Raw genomic sequence first — 20,733 nt, forward strand, 5'->3', positions numbered from 1 at the left:
GATGACAAGCTCAGGTGAGGATGTAAACAGACGTGGAACATCTAGTGAGATGGGGAGAAAATCATTCCTGCTGTTTTGACATTCAGGTAATTACAATGCAATCTATACCTCTTTTACACATTTAACATAAACATGCATGTTGTGTGTATTTCAAATGTCTGCTTATGCATGAGTTGACTTTTGCACGATTCAATCAAAGCAATCATAACATGACATATTTCCATGAAAATTCAAATTGTAATAGCAGTTTACAAGGATGAGCCTAACCAGTCATTTATTTCACCTTCTGCAGTCTGTCATATTATTCTGCTTTTAATGTAACTACAAATCTGGAGTACAGCTGAAAAAAGGTTTTGCACTTCAATATCATAGTTGTAATACTGAGGCAGAGTGAATAATAACTCAAACCACAACCCCTAGAATGACCTAAAAACCAAGTTTGCCTGCAACCTCACCACAGAAAACCCCTGGAGGACAGACTAGAAAGAGGAATGAAGAAAGTTCAGAATCTGATTTGGCGTGCTTCCTTGTTTTGCCTCGGGAACCTCAAGAGGAAAAGCAGCCTTGTCTTATTTTTAAACCTGGTGAAAAATACTCTGCACCTTGCCGACAACATATAAAGCTCTGCAACAAAAGAAAACACGTTACATGCTACTGTTGTAAATAGACAATTGAAAATGGCGACAATTGAAAATGTCAATGAGTTGAGATTGTGCCATGTTGAACGGGCCGTGCATTAACAGGGAGAATCAACAGGAAACTATCCACTCTAAGAAAACAATGAACAAAATGTCAAGCTGGTGTCTACGTTTATATACAACATTGTGGGAAATAACACAAAGTAACCCCAACCACCAACTCCAGTCATGGACTACAGTAATCCACTTGGTCACCACTGAGAAAGCGGCTGATAGAGAAAGCAACACAGTCTTTAATCCTCGTAGCTGAATTCCACTGCAAGCCTCTTAGCTTCCAGAGAATGCAACAGTTAGGTCGTGCAGCCTTGAGAAAGTGTTTTTTCTCAAGGTCTGTCACAGCATGCAGGATCTGACCCATGACAGAAAGTGAGGCTTTCAAAATAATTCAAAAATAGTGATGATGAATGATGGTTCTGAATCACAGTATCACCTATAAATTCCTCAAACTTTGTCCCAAAAACAATACTTTGGGATATGAAAAATGAACAAAAATCAGACCATGAAATTGTTGCCCTGAAATGTTAACAGTGGCTCCTCAAGGACCCCGAATATCTCAGTCACTAATGCCAAACTGTGGAGTTGCAGAGGAACAATGTTTTTACACCCTGGCCCAGCACCCAAGCCCAGTAAAGCCTAATAGTGGTAGAGTAGCTTAATCCAGACCTCAGCCTCAAGCCCCAGCAGCCCTGGGTCTACAGCAGCAGCAAAGACCTAATCCTACCTGGCCTTGGCCCGGCTGTTGGCCCTGCCTGAGAGGAGCTGCCGGGCCGCCGATCCGCTTCTCCCCCACGGCATCCTGCGGTTGTCCCCCAAAATTGTTGTGAGCAGTAGGAAACAGCAGCTGCCTGCCCCTGGCAAGCTGTTTCCTTGTAATCTCCTCAGTGCATAAACACATAGAACAAGGACAGTCTCACCGCGCTGGCAGGCACGTCACTGCATCGCATCCTGGGGCAGGAAGGGAGCCTGAGGGTCTGCATGGGGGGGCTGGGGAGGGAAAGACGCTGAGTGGCTGAATGGCCCACCGGGGCTGGGACACAGACCGAGGTAAGAGACTGTCTGAATGGCCGGCTGGATGGACGGGGCTGGACCTGGGACAGCGGCATGCCTGAATGGATGGCAGAGGCTACAACAGCTGCATGACTGATGGCTGGCTGGCCGGTTGGTTTGGCTGACTAGTTGGCTAAAGCTAGGCTGGGGCTGCATCATTTCCACCACAGAGATGGGGGAATGGAGAAAACATCCTCTACATTAGCGACAACACACTCACTTATTCAATTACTGACTCACTCAAACCAAGACGCACTGAGAACTACGGTCTGCTCTTTAACTTGACTTCTGTGTCTTTATGGTTTTCATCAGTAACTGGAGGTGATGATCCACTTCACTGTCACTCATTTACAGCAGGACACTCACAACTAAAGAACTATGGACTCTTCTAGCTACCACCTCTGACAAAGCTCTCATAAACACTTCAGACTGAAGCTACTGTACAACACCACTAAGGGCATTTTCACACTATTTGCCAAACTGAAACAAACTGAGCTGTTGGTAAAATCCAAAATGCATCAGAGAATTAAAGTTCTTTTTAATGGGTTAGGCCAATTCTCATTATTTTTCTAAAATGCCCCCACATTTTTATCATGGTACAGTTACCACAACAAGACCATGGTCCTCAAGAGTTAAATTCAGATCAGATAGTCTGGAAAGAGACTCTTGCCTGGGCGCTGTCAAACTTCATCATGGTTTACATCACTTTAGAAAATGATTTCCTACCAATCATGTCTGTTCTTTATTGAGCGAAATGTTGTACTACTGTGAAAATTTAACTTTAACTGTTAATCTTCACCTTAGCTGCAATTTTTCACAAACTCCCATCGCCCTCTTCTCATATGCATGTAAACTGAGATGACATCATGCCACGGGAACATCTGGGTTCTTCATTGATTAGATGGCACTGAATGGTGCAATACAGTGATGTATGTATTAATGTAGTTAAATCTTTTTGATCAAAAGATAAAACACACTTTGGCATTTTATAACAAATCATATTGTTCTATAAGCGTGTTTATATGTATGTAACATGCTATAAGCTATGTTTGCTAACGGTTCAGTTGCTAACATCAACTAGCTAACGTTACTGTATTCTCTATAGAGATAAAGAGATAAAGACCGCTGATGAACTAGGGAGCCACATGCAGAGCTGAGATCACATTCAAATAAACTGATGCAGGTGTATATGTCATCACCACAAATGCATCATGGGACTGTACTGGAATCTGTACTTCTCCATCAACTCATTAAAGTCAGTGGAGAAAGAGTTTGGGGTAAATGTTTGAGAGTTGTACCTAAGGGCAGCCTGATATTCAATATCAGCACAAAATGTGGTTGAGGCAGCATTTTTTTTTTTTTTTTTTACAAAAAAGCAAAATAGTCTGAACACGCCCCTACAGTGAAAGTAAGATAAGCTTGTTTCAAAGATAGTTTTAGGAAAGTAGGCCTTGAACTGTTGGAACTGGTGTGATTGCAATTCATTAAAGTTGCTGAAACTGTAGCAAAATGGATAGAGAACAGCCTTGCAGCAATAAAAAAGGCAGAACTGACTCACTCATTAACTCACTTGTTCAAACCAAAACATTCACTCAAGTAGACTTATGGACTCTTCTAGCTGTATCTCTGTAATAGACCATGGCCCTCATCTGACCTGAGCTCTGTCTGTATTTGGCATTTTGAGTACAGAGGCTGGCTGATAACTGAAAGGTGGTTGGTTTGATCCCCGGCACCAAGAGAGGGCTGTATTCCAGTTATGAGCTGGCAACTGAGAGAGGCTGGTATTTCAGCTCAAGTACCCATCAATACTGCTGAAGAGATACGGGGGCCGTACAAGCTTGGCAACCCTGCACTCTGAACTCAGTAGAAATAAATATGTGTCGCAAGCTTTGTTAGTAGGTTTATCTGCCAGTGTATCTAGGGGGGGAAAGAAATGACACTTGTCTTGTAATTGACCAACAAACTACTGTATACAACAACCTGTTGGAGTTCAAAATATACTTACTTAAACATTAACTCGCTTGATGACAGAATGTATGGACCTGTCTCTATCACCTTTACCACTATTACTACAGCTTTATGCTGAACCACTCATTAGCTTTCTGAGAAACTCAAACCAAAAACATTTTACCATGAATGTAAAGCAACATATCTGCACCTATCATTTTATGTACATTTTGTCAGAATGCGTGGAAGCATTGTTGCTGACCCATTGCGCTCTTTCAGATCCTGTTACTGACTGACCACAGATACCTAATATGACCTCCTGCACAGTATCAACCCACAATGAGCCACTGCAACCAAACAATTTACACATATCTCATTCTCAGCAGCCACTAGTCCTCTAAACAGTGGACATTTTCAGGACCTCTTGCAGGGTTGCAAGGGCTCTTAAGATTTTTAAGACCAAGACACAGTTCTGGGATCCAGGCAAATTAAATCTACTGGTACTCTTGTCATGTGGGGATGCCACACACCCACAATCCTTCATCATTTGAGAAGATACAAACAGCAAATTACCACTCAACACCAATGAATGGCAGCAATATCACAGCTGGACTGAGAGGCACTGTAGTCTTCCCCTCCCTCCACTGGATTTCTAGGTGGGTGAACTCACCAGAAGAAGACTTCCAACTCAGTGTGCATCCTGCCCATAGTTTTATCAAGTGCACAAATCGTTACCTGGTGCTGAACTGGTTTGAAATGGTTTGATTCATTACAATGTCATAATCTAGCCTGGTAAGACCATCCTGATCACGTGACCTCACATTCTGTTTCGCTCCACGGATCAGTCTGGACTTCTAGCCGCCCACATCGATTTCTTGAAATTACAATGTAACCGGGCCAATCAGGGACTGCGTCGTAGTTGATGACGTGAAATACAGGCCGCCGCTGGCAAAACAGTAATGGCGTCTCCCGAAGCAACGAGCGGTAACATTAACGTGAGTAGAGTAAACACAGCCATAAGTGCAGTTATTGCAGAAATAGACTCAATAACAACAATTAAACAAGAACAAGAGTATGCACTAGCGGAGTTTCTTGGCGGAAAAGATGTTTTCGCCGTTCTTTCAACTGGATTTGAATTTGGATTCACTGATTGGCTGAAGGAGTTTGTCTGTCAAAGCAAGTACTCCCGCCCACTGAAATCGATGTGGGCGGCTGGAAGTCCAGACTGATCCGTGGAGCGAAACAGAATGTGAGGTCATGTGATCAGGATGGTCTTACCAGTTATAATCTACCTCAATGTAAAATTTTGTCATTTACTAAATTTGTTTGGATATGAGAGAGCTTTGTGCGAGGCCTAGTTTGGATATGTGTGGAGGTCTGTAGGAGATTAATACCCATTTGCTCAATACATTCACGTCACAGCCTTCACGTCACCCGTATAGGAGCTCATTATTCAGGATTGGACTGTGTAACACAACAGCAGCGGACATTCATAAGCTTTAAATTCTGAGAAATCCATACAGTGTTTGTAGAAACCTATATTAGCTACTGGTAAAGGCTATGGGATAAAACCAATCATGTGACATCCCAGACATAGTTCAATGTGATTTTTCCTAAGCAGAGATTTTTCAAAAGCAGTATAGACATTCAGCAAATTTGCTACACTTCCGCACTGAGCTTTATGCCTAAGATAAAATATGGTTTTAGTTAGTTCTGTATGTCAAAGGAAATTAGGTGCCTATTTCTGGAAATATTTAGTTAACTGTGCTCTCTATTTAAGCAGCAGAGCAGTTCATTTCCGCAGTGGAGATACAGGACAGGTTTCTGTTGAAACACGTGGAGCATCCTCAGACTGTGGGTGTGTTTATTAACTAGGGGAATGATGTGCCAAAAGATGATGGAGAGTTTCATTCCAGAATGAGACATCCATCATTCGAAAAAAAGTGTCACTTTCACAAAATGGTTGCTAGCACAAAACAAAACAAAAAATAATAGTACTTTTTAAAGGATAGTAGAAAGCTTAAGTCTCTGATTGACAAAATGAACACTTTTACAGACTGGATCCTCTATATTTTAGAGATATTCAACTTCAGGTAATGATTTGTTTCCAAAATGGATCCAATGTGCTTTGGAAATAAACTCTTCAAATATCAACACTCTGCTCTCGCCACTTTAGAAGCCCTGGATGTCCAATAGATTGTATTGAGTACTATAGCTCAGTGAAGCCTCCTGGCTGTGACTCACATTAGTGTTAAACTAACATGACCATTGGGCTTTTTCAAATAAACCTCCCCATGTCAGTGGAAATCTCCCTTGTGGCTATCAGTCACCGTTGGGGTCAATACAGTCAATTCAGTGGTGACATTTTCTCTAAAAATCACTGAAAATGTTTTTCCATAAAAATGCTCCCACATCAAATCAATAAAGAAATAATTGAGAGCCAATGCTCTATCACCAGTAAACTGAACACAGTATCAATTAACATTTTAAACTGATTCAGTTGAAACCAAAGTAGGCTGAACGCTGCAGTATATGATGTCTAAATAACTGGCAGGATTAGCACAGTCCGTGCTGCGTCTTTCAGCTCTCTGGCAGCTGGCCCAGTCACTTCTTACACACTTGGTTCACCCATAACCAGCTCAACACAGATTAGGGAGACAGCAGAGATCATTCTTGGGATTTTGCCTTCCTCGTTGGCTCCCTCTGTTCATACTACCTCATTACTCCCTCCTCTCTTCTCCATTGTTTAAAGCCACAGTAAGTGTATAAGCCACCGCTCACTTTCCTGCTCTCTGGGGTCTCCACTCTCATCATGTCTCATTTCCCTCCAGGTAAAGTACAGTAAACCCCTTTTCTGCTCCCCTATGACTCCAGGTAAGCCTGCCACTTCATCACCTTCCTTACCTACAAGTGTCCAGTATAAACCCCCACCTACTCTTTATCCATCCTTCAGCAAACCTAGCCCTTCTCACCACAATCTTCCTAAAATCCCCCCTCCCCTCCTTTCTCTCCCATCACCCCCGACTGTCTTTCTCTTTCTTGGTCAACTGTAAGTCAAGCTCCTTCTCACCCTGTCTGACAATCCTCCTTAGCTTGCAGACATTTAAGCCTGGAGGAAGAGGAGAGAGGAGAGAAGGTGATGGCATGTTGTTATGTGACCCCGCAGATGGCATGTGACAGCCAGCTCAGCCTCATGCCCTGCTCATCCACCTCTTGACAAGCAGGGCACAGTGCCTGTGCAGAGTAAGAGGGAAAGGGAGGGGGGGGGGGGGGGGGGGGGGCAGGAAAGTGGAGCAGAGGAGAAAACAGGAGAGGGAAAAAAAATGAGAAAAGAGAAGGAGAGAAAAGAAGGGAAATGCATGGGGAGAGGGGAGGAGAAGAGAGGAGACGAGATCAGAGGAGAGGAGGGAGGATATGAGAGGAGAGGAGGCATGGGAAAAAAACTGAAGCTACCTTTTTTTTAGTTCTTGGCATTGTATGTTGTCTCTTGCAGCTCGTTACTTATAGGCTAACTAATGAGGATTGATGACTGCTGACTTACCACTGTCTGCAGTTATTGTAAGTTCCCCTGGACAAGAGAATCAGCTAAATGTCTAAAATGTAAATTATAACTGAGGAGAAGAGGAGAACTCAAATGGGACCCGGGCTAAGCCAAAGCCATCGGCACTTCCAGATGGTTTGACTAACGGGCGCATGGTGACGCAGAGCCTGGGCGATGCAGCATGTCACTCATTTCAATAACTGGAAACTCAATATTAAAACCATGGCTGCATACCCGCAAATGTGCGGCCCACGTGCACACACACACACACACACACACACACACACACACACACACAAAGAAACTAAATGTAATGCAATGTACAGGCACCTATAAATGCTGGAGTTCATTGGATGCAGTCAATGCGGGTTTGTTTTAAAACTGATGACAACAGTGTTCCACTCAAACCAGTGTTTTGAATTTAAATTAAAATAATTTTAAATAGCAAAGCATAGGTCTATAGTGCACAGCTTACTCATAGGTACTATAGATTTATATGGGATGAAAAAAAGGATCATACGCACGATTTCACTGGATAAATGTATGTAGGCAGGATTCTGTTTCAGTGATCTAATTCCTGCATCACACCCACAGTGATGTCTTCCACTCTTCATTATACTTCATTTATGGCTTCAAATGTTTGGCAGAAAAACACATCTAGGTGGTGTAGCTAAGAACATTTTCTGAAAGCATAGATGGTAACTGAGAAGGAAAAGGTCTTGCTTATGGCCATATCAACAGGAGGTCATTCAGTCAATATCCCCCTGTGTAAGGCTCATATCTGAATGAAGTTATAATTTATAAAATCACAAAGACATAAGAGTGTCTAAAACACCTTTGCTGAGGCCATGCCAATGATATGTATCACCCTTTTATTTCCTTGTGGTCAAAAATGTTTTTTTTATGGTGTGAATTCACTCAAGACAGGAGTTCTTATATTGGCTTCAGCCAGGGAGCTAAATAATTTATCAATTAATTGCAAATCAGCTTCTTAAGGCAAGTGCCTCTGAAAACATGGTTGAATGTAATTCTTGGAGAGATAAAACTAGGATGTTGTTTCTTACGGATGTCTGAGATGAAACCCTGTACTAAGGTGATCATAACAACTGTCAGAAATGATTGAAGCCCTATCTGCAGGGTGTAATCCTATCCCTGTGCATATTGCACATACTGTATGTGCATGCACATGTGAGTGTCCATGTGCGAACATGCATGACCCATAAGAAGCGAGCAAGCGTGAGAAATGACTGATTGAAACTCTATCTGCAACATGGAACTCTATCTCTCCTAATGATCAGGTTAAACTGGCTTCCTTTAACGCCGCCATATTTGCTCTACAGTTTAGCTGTTGTTGACACTTGGTTTTTGGGGGCAACAGAAACAGTGGGTTTATTTGCATCAGTCAGAAAGACAGTTAAAAAATGATTGCTCATTATGATCAAAAGGTTATGTTAGGTTATACTATGATCACATGGTTATGTTAGGTTATATTATGATCACAAGGTTATGTTAGGTTATATTATGATCACAAGGTTATGTCAGGTTATGTTATGATCAAAAGGTTATATTAGGTTATGTTATTATATCTTCTTATGGATGACTCTATAATCACGCTTCTGGAAACAGACCGCAAATTGTGTCATCCACACATACAACTGTGCCATCACTCGCAGCAGCTGCCTAGCTGAGTTGTGCAGAGCTTAAGCTACTAGCAATGAAAGCTGTCCTTGAACACATTCCCTTCTCTCGCCATATGGAGCAAAAGTGGATTACATGAAGAGTTCTACTTTGACCCTACTGTCACTGTTTACTCTTACTGACCTGCAAACACGCCCACCTGGGCCGGCTCTTTTAGTAAATGTTTTCCATTTACCTAAAGCAATCACTATGGCTAGGGTATTCTTGACAATTTACACTACTGACAAGGAGCAGGAATTCTTAAAAAAACAAAACAAAACAAAAACAGGTCTACAGCCTTATTACACAGCATGTGGAGGCCAGTGATTCTCAAAGAAGGGTCTGGGGACAATGAGGGAATGCCAAGGGGTCTGCAGCAAAATGATGAATATCCACTATTATCTCCATTTTGAAGTAATTGACAGTCACAATGCAATAAGATGGGCAAACACATTCACTAAACACCAATAGAGGGACAGTCAAGCATAGATCATATCATTATTGAAGCAGTCAGGTAGACATGATTTTAATAAAAATGGCCAGGCTAAACAATAATACACATCATCAGCATGTGACACTTTTGAATCTCCAGCTGAAATAACATTTCATTTTTTCATTTTCATTATTTCATTCCTTAAATTGATTGACAACATACACAACCTCCATATTGTAAGCCATTATATTATCAATAGGAGCAACCTTTATGAACCATATGAGATAAAAAATAAAAATAAAAAATAAAAAATACCACAGACATCAGTCCCTATAGGAATAGTATAGCAGGAAAAAAAGGTAGAGATGTACCCTTTTTCTGGAAGTGAGCAGTATTATAGGCTAATGCATTAAGGTCAAACATAGTAGTTGCTTTAGCAATAAGATCTACTGGAACACTTGCATGCAACTATATGTAGCTGCAGTTATCATGGGCTGTAATGGAGTGCAGCAGAAATGCAAGATAAAGAAGTTGTGCAATGCTTTGAACAGCATGCACGAGACAGGCAGAAAAAAACGACCATAGCAACAGGTCCTGGTACCCTAGCAACCCGAAACGCTTCCCGACTGGAGAAGCGGCACACAAAGCCAATGGCAATTTTACGCGCACAAAGCACACAATTACACATAACTCGAGTTAGCCGCTATTACCAATCCACATATACCTTTTGAGTAAGATAACAGCTGCGTTTTTTTCCCAAAGAATTCACTGGGTTTTTGCAAGATGTGCAAAGGGGGAGTGGGTTACAAACAAAGGAATCTAGCTACCGCACTGAACCAATTCACTTACCTGGGAAAACAGCATCGACCCCCCGACGTGCGAAGGCTCGACTGTGCCTCTGTGGTGTGGGAAGGGGATTTTACCACGACAACAGAGAGGACTCTCGTAATGTAACGCTGTGCAAGTGACAACAAACAGATGGTAAGTAGGCTTGCCTTGCCTGGAGAGGAGAAGAGAGGAGAGGAGAGGAGAGGAGCTGCCGCTGCTGTCCATCCACGTTATCCTTCTCACCTTGCGGCTGACGTCACCACGCCGGGCTCCACAACAACATCGCCATATGACATGCTGGGGTGCTCTCCGCTCTCGCGCTGTCCCTAGGCTACTGCATCGCTTTTGTATAGATATGTTAAGTGTGTTATTCGATGTGATCTCAACGCAGTAGAGTGGGTGTGAACGATGGGGCTCGAGCATAGATCACATCATTTTTGAAGCAGTTTGATTTTCTTAAAAGAGAAAACGGATAGATTACTACAATAATAGTAATGCATTTGTTTGGGATCTTCGTCTGAAATAACATAGGCTATCAGTTTCATATTACCTCCAGATCCAGTGAAACCGATTGACACTTCGCCAGATTTAACCCTTTCCACCCAGATTTCCCAAACTTCCCCTTAAGTAGCTTCAGACTTAGAAAAAAACATTTGTTATGTTCTGTATACATATTCTGTTTCTACTCATTACACTGCTTTATTGAAACCAAACCAACATTGAATTCTACCATACAGGAAGTCACCATTAGCCAGTGGAAGTACCTCCACCAGGCGTAGGATAGATGTTAATATGAGGAGTGTATTCCAGCATTAGGGACAAGCGCAGTGTGTTTGCATTACTATAAATGGAGACTGAATTCCATCTGCTGCCATCTCGACCCCTGAATAGCCTATCATGTTCACTTATGCCTTCTCACTGTGTATCTGCTCTCATATCAAAGAAAATATTGAAACCACATAGACACGCTGATGCAATAAGATTAATTTCACAGACATCTTGTTGCCATCGTGTACTGATCACCTATTACTCATTCAAACCAGCCCTGCACTGTATCCACTGGAGTCACAGCCTGTAGGTGGGAAGATCATTCCTCCTGGACAGATAAAATTCTTTCTGGCATCCTGTTTTTGTTTTCATTGTCCTCTCGGCTTTCTTTCAGACAAGCCAGTTCATTCCAGCGCTGTGTGTGTGTGTGAGTGTGTGTCTGTGTGTGAGAGAGAGATAGACAGAGAGAGTGTGAGGGAGAAAGACACACACACACAGACAGGCAGACAGAAAGAGAGAGAGAGAGAGACAGAAAGAAAGAGACTCAGAGAAAGAGAGCACAGAGCGGCAGTAAAACAGCCCACTCTCTTCCTGCCATTGTTTCATCCCAGAGACCCAGATGAGGCCCAGCTAGGCCACGCCTCCCGGGGTTAGCTTGCTCCCCGTCTGTTGGCCCACTCCTCCTACTGCTGCTCAGAGTTTCCATGGAGACAGAGAATATGCCTGCAGATGATTGCATCCCCTGCTGAAAGGCATTCATGGAGACAATACAGGGCAATCTGAAATTCTGACTGTTTAAAGAGCAATGTGGAGAAAATTTCACCTATTTCTTTTGTGGGTATTGCATTATGCATTGGGGAAAGGGATGGTGAAATTCGGTCTGTCACGAGAGAAATGCTATGAGAATTTCGTCTATTCTTTTGTACGGATTCAAATGTGCATTAGGGAAAGTAGAAACCTCCATAATGACGTTACTTGTCAATTACACTCAAATAGAAACTTAACAAATGTAGGACTGGAGTCTCTTACCTCATCCCTTATTAGTGTATAACTGTAAGGTACACGACTTTGTAATGACATACTATAACCCGTGTTTGTGTGTGTGTGTGTGTGTGTGTGTGTCTGTTTGTGCATATTTGTGCATGTGTAGGTGTGACTGTGCTCATGTGAATGTTTGGTATGCCAGAACTCCATGAGTGTGAACTCTCTTGTGTATTTGTGTTTTGTGTGTTTGTGTGTGTGTGTGTGTGTTTAGATGCCTTTGTGGTTTTGGTGCATATATGTGCATGCACATGTGAGTGTCCATGCACTGACATGCGTGACCCATAACAAGTGAGCAGGCGTGAGAAAAGACTGATTGAAACTCTATCTGCAGCGTGGAACTCTATCTCTCCTAATGATCAGGTTCAACTAGCTTCCTTTAACACGGCCATATTCCTCTCTGCTGAGCCATTTCACAAACACAGCCTCCTGTTGTTGACACCTGGTTTAGCTCCAACAGAAACAATAGGCTAAATTGCATCGATTAGAAAAACCACACCCGGCGTTGCTCAGGTCTTACATTGGCTTGCATAGTGACATGTGTGCATTAAGCTGGATTGGTAAGTTCCTTAAGGCCCTGCTCTGCTTTAGTAGACCTGGAAAAAGGCCAGACATCTGCCGCCTTGCTCGCTTGATCCCATTTCACACTGGCACGTGAAGCCTGCCCTGCTTATGAGTCAACAATTTGCATCAGCTTTTTCAAGTAAATCAAACATATATTTAGTAATGACGAGCATACATTGTCACACATAATATATATTACATTGCACATACCTATATGATAGGCTAATGCAGATTGTTGTGTCTTTTCTGAGAGAAGTTAACTTGCAAAATTTCAAAGTGGAATGTGAAGGATTTTGAAATGTTCTCACCGGGCAGCAAAATGACTGGAGCCTCACTCAAAACATTGTTAAAGGCCTCACACACTAAGAAAAAAAAAAATCTCTATATATATTGTTAACGAATCAAGTCAAGTCCAGTCAAGTTTATTTATATAGCCCTTCATCACAAGCATGTCTTTGTAGAGAACAAGTCTACCTAGATCTAAGTAATCAACACTCAATCACAAAACAAAATGATGCAATACAGTATGCAACAAAATAAAACACAAGAAAACAAAACAAAGCACAAGACAGAAAATAGGAAAAACTCCTAAGAAAAGCCTTATAAAGCAGACAATTATGGCTTATCTATCTCACATGGCCTCTGTGTATCGAAAGCACACGTTCACATTCATGTGCAAGCATGTCATTTACCACAACGATGTTTACTCTTTCACATCATAAACTATTATAGCTTTTATTTTCTCAAAACTGTCAAAGCATTTTTTAGTTAGTTTAGAAAGAAAAGGTTTAACTTGAGTGGGGCGATTACATAAATTCGCAGACAATGGCCACTATTCAAGCAGGGCTAAACTCACTTACTATATTTAACCATGTCTTACTTATGCCATTCATTCACAGCAATATCCTGCGTTGGGATTAACCCTGATTTGAGTGGGGTAGCAAAGAGTGTTGGTGGGATGTGAGCTCACCCGTAGAGTTCTGATGACGCTGGACAGAGGGATTAAATGATGTGAAAGACAAGTGAAAGAAAGAGAGAGGTACGAATTGCATAATTTCCTGTGGAAGTTAATTCAAGTTTTTAATTTAATTTAATTTACGATTTCACATTTCTTAATTAAAAAAGAGTTACTGTGTGTTTGTCTATACATTTTGCATGAGCATGTGCAGGGATTCGCTGTAAAGAAGTATTGTGTATATTGCTCCTGATGTGATTAGAGGAGTAAAGTGATTAAGTGGGTAAATAGGATTTTGCAATCTACAATCTTCTCAGTACCCCCATATGAGATTTGATCCAGTTCAACAAGTTCAATAAGAATACTATGTTGAATTCCTTATATTAATGCACCCAAATATTTGCATTTTTATGGTGAACAGTATAGTGCTACCTCATCTCCTCTCATTTCATCTCCTCATCTCTTCTGTTCTCCTCTCCTCTCCTCTCCTCTCCTCGCCTCTCATCTCAAGCTGTCTACTAACATACCGAATGATAGAATAGTTAGTTAGAGAGGTTATTCATGGAAACTGTATCCAGTTTTATTGTCTTTAACCCATCATGATGTTCATATCTATACTGGTCACGCAATGGTTATTTTGTCAAGAAGAACAATGACAAAGGCCCACTGGATTTAAAGTCTTTCCAAGGACCTGTTTGTAATAGTGAATACCTGCTTAAATCAGACACAGGGCCCGTTCTGCAAACAACCATGTGGAATAACATCAGTCATAAAAATTTTGATAGTTCACGAGCCTGCAGCCGCTCATTTTCAGGCCTGGCCAGAGAAAAATTGTCCCCACTGAAAGGGGACTAATGGAGATGGAATGGAGTTGACAGTCAAATCAAACTCTCAGCTGGTAACTGTAATCCTTCTATTCCACCCCTGGATAAACACATTTGTTATGGTAAAAGCATTCTTAGCAGTAAGAAGAGTAATGTATAGAGAAATCTTAAGAAAATGGCTGACTCCCCTTTGTAACTGCTGGCTTTTGTATCCTCTTGTCAGTGAAACACGCATACACAAATCCTACCCATTCAAATTAATGAATGCTCACCGGCCAAGTGGACATTGCAGGGGAAAATGACAAATGCCTGAGATGTAGAGATTAGATTTGAAAAGGTGGCTGACCATGCGAATGTGTGTTGTTGCATTCAATAATGTTTTGCAGACAATCTGCTACAGCAATGGTATATCTGTGGCCAACAGGGTATTCAATAAATAAAATAAATACACAGGAATTTGTCTTGATGGCACTAGCACACAAGACATATCATTAACTTCAATAGAAACACAGCACCGTGAAAACAGCACCTCACATATAGTGCAGACAGCACAATGGCTTGTACACATCACTCCACATATATACATTCAACATCCATGTATTATGTGCATCCAGACAGCACTGCATAGAGTAAAGCACTGCTGCAATGTCACCTGATTCCCTAAGAACCTCTTCTCTCTTATTCAGCAACCTATAATGGTTCCTGCCCAATGCTATTGCTGTTGCTGAGGTAAGTAGAAACTGTATGAGAGGGCATTATTACTGACAGTGCTACTTTGTTTTGCAGGTGCCAAGGGACTGCAGTCAAACACCACACCAGCACCCCTCTGTGTTGTAATGTGGGTACTACCAAGGTGTTAGCAATCTACAAAACAATCGAAGATGTTCATCAACAATGATAGTAAATGCATGTCATGTGATACCATGTTTTTCAGGTACTGACAACTTAAATGTTCGTACTTCTCACTTGACTTAAGGGTGATTTAAATAAATGTATCATCATCCCATGTGTTTTAAAGTGTAATTTCCCAGTTCAACCACCAGAGAGCGCTCTGAGCTTTCAGTACAAAATGCCTGCTGCTTAGTAGGCAATGCTGCAGAGGGCAATTAGAGGGAGAAGGAGGGCGAATGGCATTTTCTTGTTACCAGATGTCACAAGAGGCCACCCCCCTAAAGATTTTTGCAACAACCTGAGTGAACACAGGCAGTTAATTCTGTTCTTCACACCTCATCATTTAATCTAAACAGGTTTACATGGTTTTCATAAACAATACTCTTTGAAATAAGGGGGCATCTCCTGACCTTTTCCTGAGAGATTGGCTTGAATGTATGAGCTGATTCTTATGCAAATGTATGCACAACACATGATTCACTCCAAGTGCAGCTGTTTACATTTCTGAGTTTCAGACAATCACTGAAATGACCAGATGTAAACTGGTGTTTTTTTCAGTCCTTACTTAACTATAGGCAATTTGACAGAGATTACATTCTCAGGTACGGCTGTGACTTGTGAGAATAGTTGAAGAGGGAAGGAGTGGTGCACCGTTGGCTCAGTGCAGCTCTACTGAAGCAGTTGGGGGTTAAGTGCCTTGTTTGAGGAAACTTCAAGACTTGGCTTATGGGGCTTTTTCACTTCCCTCATTCATATTTTTCAGCCAGTCTATGGATTTGAACTGGCAAGCTCAGGTCACAAGTATACTTTGTTTACATTTCAGGCTCCTTGCTGCCTGAAGGAGCCACCACTGGTCTGTCTGTGTTAAAAGAAACAGTTTTTAAAGCGCAAACCACCAACCAAATTGTTAAGTATCATATTCGGCCAGTTCTGTGTACTCCGTGCTCAACCTCAGTGGCACTCCCACAGCAGCCTAGTTGCAGAATCAGACCACATAATGCCTCCAGCAGAGAGTGAATTACCCCTCTGCTGTTATTGTTAGTGTCTGTTTTAAGCTTTGGAAAGCTGTTGTGTCATTTTTGCACACAGTAACATTGGGACCAAAGCTTACCACTTACTTCCAGTGTCCAGCACAGGATTGTACAGGGAGCTCTTGGTCAGACATGGATTCACACTCCAGGTATTTAGCTGCACTCTTTTACAGCATAACTTATAATGAGTCCAAGCAGCAGAGTAAGTCAGTATTTTTGAATAGCTATGCTTGTAAGTAGCCCAATAATAAAAATTAAAAAAATGCAATGGACAGCAATACAATGCCAAGGAAGAGAAGAGGATAGAGGGGAAATTCTTTATATTGTAGCCAATGCAGATGAAAGAGAATCACACTCTTCGCAGAATTGCCAGAGAGGAGGAGAAGTCACACTGTAATCTGGTTTACTGTCAAATCCTCCAATAGAAAAATCAAACTTTCAGATCTCACTTCAGAGCTGCGTTATTGTTCCTCTCAGCATGATATTGCGCGGTAATAATTGGCTGCTATGACAGGTTGGAGAGACGTACAATAATTTGTGTGTTTGAGTGACAAAGTTTGACTGACGCAGACTGTATCTGGGTTTCGCTGCTGAACACCCTGCCTGCAGCTCGGTCCCTTTAATATCAAACAGAACTCTCTGTATCCTTTCACAAAAACCTACAACCAGACACCTATTACAGAGCCACTGTACATTTGGAGGAAACTACTATTACGAATCTGCAGATGGTTTAAACTGTTTAAACTACAATACTAGAAAAAATAGGAAAACTGTGAGAAAGATGGCGAAGAATACATGAGAATATTTAAAGTGATTAATTTAGATAATTGACAGAAATTACCCTGGGCAAGCCGGACGAAGTGGATGATGATGACAGCACCATTAACAATATCTCAGGAGGACAGGTTAAGTTGCAAACACTGCTGCCACTGAATGACAACGATTTATATTGCTATCAGAAAGAGGGCTTTGGCTTCTCTTCATACAGTAATTACATCAAACTGTGCAAAACCAAAGCCGTCTATCGTTTTTGTAGATAGGTGGCTCTGTTCCAAATGCTGGATTCATGATTTCTCCCTTCAATTGAGACATCAGCAATATGCAAATAACTTAGTAAGTGCTCCCTGGAAACACACTTATTTGTGAATTCACTGTCCTTGGGCCGTAATGATGACACGTTCTATTCCTTTCTCAGAAGAATTGCTTGCACCGCAGAACTTTTACACAAAATCTACCACTTTTGGATCTGAGACAGCAAAAAAAGTCATTGAGGGTTCAGGTTTTTAGGTCATTGGCTGATGTAATTTTTCTTTAGGAGTGTAATAGGCTAGTAGAAACATTCTTGTGGTGAATTGTCTCCCCGGTTCAATGCCAGATCTAAGAGAGTTAATGCCGCCTGGATAAACTGGATGTGGAAAATTATCTCACCGTTCTTTTCACTCCTAAATGTATAGGTATTCTCCAACATGCTATAACTGCCAGAGGAGTCTTATAGACTTGAGTGATAATAAAAACTTAATTATTCCCTCTTTCACTTTTCTCCCTGTGCACTCAAGTTGTTCCTTTCACATTTCATTCAAATCTGTGAGTGCACCCCCCATGGAGCCCTTAGCAGCAGTTCAATGGCGGACACTATTTCCATTTTCTATGCCTGCAAAGTGGTCTTATTTGCCTGTTAAATGACCTTAGAGACAACACACGTGTCATCTGCAACTGTCGAATTTGCATCTCCATTGCTCATAGTGTGCACGACAAGTACACTTATTTGAGGGTCTGTGTGCACTTCAAGTACACCGACCCTTCCAAAAAAGTACTTGGTGCTATTCTCTTGATCTCTCCACTACATGCCATGCATCATTGTCTTCATTCCTATAAAAAAAGACTACTCCTGTATGATGGGGTGCCTACCCGCCTTGAACAACTTCACCTCTGCAACAGACCATAAAGCAGAAATAGTAGTTATTGTTGAGAAAAATCACAGTGCTGGAGGAGCTACCTGCACGGCCCAAACAAGACAGGAGGGTCAAAGGAATGTGGCATTTGTTATGTTGCTGTAAACTGAGACCTAGCCAGCTTTTGGATTTATCACTCAACTGGTACACATTTTGACAGATGGGCACACAGACAGACAGACAGAGAGGCATGACAACTGTGTAAGCATCTGTCTGTAAAGATAATGGCCAGGCTCCACCTCTCTTTCAGTTTTCAGCAGCACAATCAGCCCTGAAGTTACGCCATACATGGATCTGGCTTCAGAATGTGTGAAAATGAATATTCATAGTGCAGATACGCTGATGTCACATTTTCTTCAAAGAGAAAACATATTGTATGCTCTAAATGCAGAGAAAGGCATTGAAACTGAAGAAAAAGTATAGCTACTCTAATACTCAAGCAGCCTCACAGTAAAGCACATTATACTATTGACAACTCAGCTCATCCAGTGCCGTTAACCACAGGAGGCCGGTCAATATTAAAAGCTGCAGTGCTCCTACAAAAGGGAAATGCATGAATACTTTAATCGCATTGTGATAAATAACAGTCAGATTGATATTCAATTGATTGCAAAGAAGTGGTTGGTAATAAGAGCGTGCTCGGTCCGCGTCGATGTGCTAATATCTTAATGGGGAGATTTGACAACATGGACTCGTGGCTCATGGCATCTACCTGGCATTGATCCAATCTACATTAGAGAGAGAGAAAAGGAGAGAGAGGGAGAGTGAAGCGAGAGACGGAGATAGATACATAAGGGGGTGGGAGGATCAATGCAGGCCGGAGCAACTTGGGGCCAAAGGCATGCGGTACATTGTGGAGCAGACTCCTAATACGTCTCTTAATAACTCAACACGCATTTTTCTTTCAGGAAGCGGGCTGCAGCATACTGTAGGAATCCAATAATTTGTGTCTGTGCGCTTGTCTTATTAGTCACAAACTGTGTTTCTTTGTCTGCCTGTCTGGCTGCTTATTCAAACCACACAACTGATAATGAACAGGTTCTGACTTGAAAACTCACTTTCAAAACTACTTAAGCCATCAGCGCTTAATGATCACATTAGCAATTTTCAACCACGTTACAGGCAAAGTCAGCATTTTCATTTTTCTCCTGAACCTGTGTTTTCAAAGTTAAATGGCTGCAGAATAAACTTGAGCGGCATACCCGAGGGACACAGGAAAGACCTTGTGTTCACTCTCGGCTGTTGAGTGCCTTGTTTATTAATGCCACCCCCAACACAACAACCACCTCGCTCTCTGCTCCTTGGGAGAAGTGGGGCAAGTGCAGCCACAGTGCAAGGCCATGAAATATGTAGAGTGCAGTCTTAAGGCTCAGTACGCCCACCATGGGACCAGGAAGATTGGGGTTAGAGGAGAGAGAGAGAGAGGGGTGTGTGTGTGTGTATGTGTGTGTGTGTGTGTGTGTGTGTGTGTGTGTGAACAAACACTTTACTCCATCAACCCATACTGCTGACCCAGTTTCTCAGATCAGGACGTGTGGTGAGACATCAAACATTGGTTTTCTGCAGAGCATGGTCATAAACCGTCCAAGAGAATGGCAGTTTTATTTCCCCCATGTTACCAATGTCTATGTGCGTGCATGTGTGTGTGTCTATGTCATTACATTTTTGGCAGAGATGGTGTGTGTGTGTGTGTGCACGTGCACCTACATGTGTGCGCCCACAATGTTTGGTTATTACTGCATTTTAGTACATAACACTTGAGACACAAACTCATTAATAATACATTACGATCATTTTGTCTCCCATGAGGCTCATTATGAGTATTGCAGATATCTTAACCTCGTGACACGTTTCTTTACCTGTCACGTTCCTAAACGCACGGTGACGTCTTCATAGCGAGGTGATTCTGCCTCGGCCACGAGTGCCTCGGAGCATAGCTGACATTCTGGAGCTCTTAATGAAACACATGGCTGGGAAATGAATTTCCTCTCCATCCCTGAGGAATCCCCGGGAGCCTATTACAGGGGAGACAGCTTTTCCTCTCCTGGTCACTAATATTCATAGTGGGGTGGGGCAGTGTTCCGGATACAACCACAGAAAGATAGAGAGGAGTGGAGAAAGAGAGTTAGAGTGAGTTAGAAAACCTGGTAGAGAATGTGAGAGAATTTGCGAGAGAGAAAGAGAGAGAGAGGAAAATGAGGAGACAGACAGACAGACAGACAGACAGACATAATAGAAGACAGACACAGAGAGAGAATGAGGAAATCCCAAAGAGTGGGAAGAGAAGCCTCAGAGATCACATTAATTTTTCATGTGCATTACACATTCTTACAAGGTCTACTTTCTCGCCGGAGAGTGGGGGTACAGACAATGTAACCTAATTTAAGGGTCTGATTCATTTTCAACTTTAATTTATTTTTGATGCACTTCATGAGCATTAAGACAAGTGGAAAAATACTGCTAAATGATAAAAAATAAAATACACACATGAAGGGCTAGTGCAAAGATGATGGCAAAATAACTTTTTTAAGGCTCA

Source organism: Centroberyx gerrardi, chromosome 5 (assembly GCF_048128805.1).
Source record: "Centroberyx gerrardi isolate f3 chromosome 5, fCenGer3.hap1.cur.20231027, whole genome shotgun sequence".
In the NCBI taxonomy this organism is placed as follows: domain Eukaryota; kingdom Metazoa; phylum Chordata; class Actinopteri; order Beryciformes; family Berycidae; genus Centroberyx; species Centroberyx gerrardi.